Raw genomic sequence first — 5,110 nt, 5'->3', positions numbered from 1 at the left:
TTTGTGCTTTTATTTAAAATCATATAATGTATTACAGATTACAAAATCTGGTAAATGATTGATTATATATTGTTTAACGTCTCTCTTAAGAATTTTTTTCACTCATGGTGACGGTGAAGGGCTGCAAAATTTAGGTCTATGCTCGGTGCTTACGGCCTTAGAGCAGGGAGGTATTTTTACCGTGCCACACCTGCTGTGATATGGGACTTCGTTTTTTGCAGTCTCATACGGCGAAGGACCACCCCATTTAGTCGCGTCTTACGACAAGTAAGAGGTACTGAGAACCTATTCTAACTTGGATCTCCACGGGATCAAAATCTGCTCTAAATATGGAAGCTATGATATGTTTAATGATTGTATATGATTTTTATCCAAACCATTGTATGTTTTCCATATTTTCTATCTCAGAGATGATTGATCGGGCGTTTGCTTCGTAACCGAGAGGTCGTGAGTTCGATTCCCGCTCATGCCATGGCTGCGTCAAACCTAAGGCGTTAAAATAAATAACGATTGCTCCTTCGTCTAACAATCGGCATTTAGACGTGAGAATCACGGGTCTTTCGATATGACCTTAAACCGAAGGTTCTGTATCGCGGCAGGTGTTGGCACGTTAAAGAACCCTCACTGTTACGGCTCTGAGCGCTATAAGCATAGGTCTAAATTTGTGGTACTTCACCTACAACTGGTGACGTCTCTACGTGAGTGAAAATTCTTGTCGGCACGTAAAACACGCTGGTTTGGATAAAATCATGTCCAATACCAAAACAGGTGATATGAGCTTTATCGAGCGAATACGTCTAAGTGAAATGAACGTTTGAGGAGGTGCACACTGAGGACGTGACGAGTGCATATATAGTCCTAACAGGGAACAAAATCACGCTCCGGTACACCAATTCTTGTATGACTGTTCCTCTAAGAAATTTTTGACAGCTCTACGACTTTTAGAACTTGCTGAACTTTGTTTGAAAGCCAAACCCTGTGCTGGTGAGGGTGATAAGATACCAACAGCAATGCACAAATATGTTGATGATTTATTTTCAAGCTATATGCATTGTATATTTCAAAAAATATATGAATGAAACTTAGTCCTTATAAAAAAAAATCGTTTTTAATTTAGTTCAAACATGTATTTTATTATGTATAAAACATAAATGGATTGGACAACAAGCATTGCCTATACATGTATAAGCCCTCTCCTTAAATCGCTTTGGACAATTATGTTAGGCGAATCCATACATTTTAGATAACAATTCATTAATTTTGCATTTGCAGAGATATCATTGGTAATAATCATTTCCTTTATATAAACATGTAAGGTGTTTTAACTAAGAAATAATGATCGCATTTTCGTGTTTGTTGCAGGATAGCCTTCGAGGTTTAGAAATGTTGTTTTGAAATATGAAGGCCGAGGCTTTTATATTTCAGGTAATTCCACTCCTCTAGAATTATGGGTTCAATTTTATATTTGATTGTTGATTCTTCAAATAATATATCATTGTAACAAATAAAAATTATAAAATAAGTATGTTGCATTATTGATATAAATTCTATCAATTAGCACATATACCTGTTATCGACGTCAGAAAATTGCAATTTTCCTTAAACAGCATTATCAAAATTTCACAAAAACTAGTTATAACGATATAATGGCATTCATAACAATTTCATGAAACTTGTTTCTTTAAAAGATATGGAAAATGTTTGTGAATAATTAAGCAAATCTATCGCATAATGGACTTGATAAATAATTTAATGAAAACAATTGCCCTTGGATTCAATATTTTGAAACATATAATTGGTTATTCTTTTGAAATATTTCATGGTTAACAAGATTTTTTACAATAACTATTAAAAATGACTCCAACAAAATTTATGTTCCTGTCATGCATAAATCTTATTACATTATTGACTTTGCAAAATCTTATGAAGTCTCAGGAGGGTGGAACTACGTTAAAATAACATTTCGAAACCAAGGAGGTTATATCCTGCAACATACACGGAAACAAAAACTTTATTTCTTTATTACTACGGCTCAGAAATATACAGCCGATTGATTTCCTAGCTTCAAAAAAGGTCACTGATGTCATGACGAATTCTGAAACGACGTACATTTTTGTTGTTGTTGGTTTGTTGGGTTTTTTTTGTTGTTGACGAAAAAGGCGAGATGGTAGGGGTATTCTAATTCTATTTTGAATTTTTTTGTATTCAGTTTAATGTTCACGGATTATATTAATTGCTGTGATTACACAGGCCAAGAAAACTTTTTTCTTATTCTTAAACGGCATGATTTATTCTTAAAATTGAATTATCATGCAGTCATCAATCTGATAAAACCAGATCTTTGATCCGCTCCGTGTAGCGACACAACAAAAAGAAAGAAAAAACCGGAGCGGATCAAATATCTGATTTTAATCAGTTTGATCAGTCATCGACTTTATTGTTGCATTCGCGAAATACGAAGTGCAAGCAAGATGTGTATCAATTTTCTCATAATCAGTTATTACGTTTGAAGGTATATCGCAGAATAATGACCGCCGCATTCTTTTGATATTTGCAATAACCGTGATAGTATTATAAATATGTAGATTAGGGGGGATGCGATCTGACTAATGCCAGCCCCTATTATTTTACTGGCTTACTAACTTTGTGAAATAGATTGGGCTGTCTTTAGTCAGACAGGGGGAAAGGGTAGCACGTAATTTACCGTAATGCTGATAAACTACTGTAAAAAAAAAAATTAAATACTTTATATTGATAAAGATAATGGATATGCAAATAGCCTTATTGTGTTTATTATTAAAAAGCACATATTTTAGTTGAGACATTGACAGTTATAAAGTCAAACTAAATTGATGTCATCTATGTTTCTAGCCAGGGGCAGAATCAGAAATTTTTTAAAAGGGGGTTGTTTAAACCATCCACCTTTGTTCCTTTTTCGCCCAAAAAAGTTAATAAAGACCTTAAAATGGCAAAAATTGACGAATTTTAAAAAAGGCATTTTCAGTCAAGAGGTTGCACCCCCTATATCTCCACTGCTAGTCAGTTTTCTGGAATATGAAATTTTATATGATTGATCACTGTTCGTTATCTTCATCTTTCATATGAAAACGTTGATCCCCATTTCATACACATACATTCTGATTAAATCCCTCCATTTTTTTAAAGTTAAAAGATACAACGTTAGAGTCGATCTAATTGACAGTTATTCTGTTATTTATTTTCAAAACATTTTCATGATGTTGACGTGCTGATATTCTAAATCCAATGATTCCATTGTTCACATATCCCATAATACAACATCATACATACAACCTTAAAATCCAAAAACTTACTTTGTTAAACACCACTCTGATTCCACGCACAAGTACTCTGAAGTTGAAATAAAAAATATGCTAGAGTTCCTCATTGACAATATCTTCGTGGTCTTTGGTAATCAGGTCTTCGAACAGTCTGTTGGAATTCCCATGGCTACGAATTTTTCTCCTTTGTTAGATGACGTGTTTCTATATTCATATGAAGTAGAATTTATTCAAAAACTTATACGCGAGAAGAAATTTCTTGCTGTGGCCTTACATTAGACATTTAGATATATCGACGACGTTTTGTCTATTAACAATGATATCTTTCATTCATATGTCGATTCGATATATCCCCGTGAGCTCGAAATAAAAGACACCACGGAGTCGTCCAATTCTGCTTCATTCTGATTTTTTATTGAAAGTAGACATTAACGGCAAACTGAAAACTCAACTGTATGGCAAACGGGATGATTTCAGCTTCTCCATCATCAACTTCCCATATCTATGTAGCAGTATTCCATTATCACCTGCATATTGTGTTTATATCTCTCAACTGATTCGATACGCAAGAGCTTGTTCTGCCTATGGTCAATTTTTAAATCGAGGCAAGCTACTAACAAACAAGTTGATGGTACAGGGGTTTTAACAGTCTCGATTGAAGTCAGCATTTCGCAAATTATATGGTCGTTATAACGATCTAGTTCTTCAATACAACCTATCATTGGGTCAAATGCTGTCCGACATGTTTCATACCGATTGATAGGCCGTTCTTCGTACACTGATTTTGACTACGGATAACTCCGTTTACCTGATCAGCATATAGGGCTCACGGCGGATGTGACCGGTCGACAGGGGATGCTTACTCCTCCTAGGTACCTGATCCCACCTCTGGTGTTTCCAGGGGTCCGTGTTTGCACAACTATCTATTTTGTATTGCTTATACTAGGAGTTATGAGATTGATCACTGTTCGTTATCTTCACCTTTCATATGGACAATCTTAAAAGTCCGTTGATCGGTTTGATTGATTTTTTGTTATATCATATAGTAGTCCGAAATGTCTTACGTTTTCCTGGCTTTTTTATGATTTTGATATTTACCGTGCCAGAAAAACGTCAGAACCGGCAGAATATCGATTAAAAGAAAATATCACCCCAAAATTTGATAACAGAAGCACACAACTGTTGTCAACCGAATTTTCGCTGTCGTTTGAGCGAACGAGTCACGTGACTCAAAACAAAGCTCGACAGTTTGTTAAAATGTTTTCAAGAGACTGCTTTTGTGATGAAAGAACCCATAAAATCTATATTAGTGAGTACAAAAGGCATCGTTTTATTGATTAGTTGTGAGTTTAACATTGAATTCGGCTCGCAAGTATTTAAAATCCGAGAATGCCGAAATTTCAAGTTTACGTAAGTTCTGACGTTTTCCTGGCACAACGGGGCGCCAAATGGGACTTTTGTGATTTGTACTCAAAATCCAATTTTGTGTGGACAAAAACGACTTTTGTTCAACAAAAATGAGTTCAAGTTAACGAAATTGATGACAAATCACAAAAATGAATTTTGTGATACAAAATTATCTTTCACAAGTCATGTTAATTCATTTTTGAATGAATTTTTTTTTTATTTTGTATCACAAGTGAAATTTGTATGCAAATTAGTTTTATTTGGAATCTGATTGATTGATCTTGCTTAACGCCTCTCTCGAGAATTTTTCACTTATTTGGAGACGTCACCAAGACCGGTGAATGGCTTCAAATTTAGGCCTATGCTCAGCGATTATGGCCATAGAGCAGTGAGGGTTCTTTAGC

This window comes from Ostrea edulis, chromosome 1, assembly GCF_947568905.1.
Source record: "Ostrea edulis chromosome 1, xbOstEdul1.1, whole genome shotgun sequence".
NCBI classification, from domain to species: Eukaryota; Metazoa; Mollusca; class Bivalvia; order Ostreida; family Ostreidae; genus Ostrea; species Ostrea edulis.
This window is presented reverse-complemented; position numbering follows the sequence as displayed.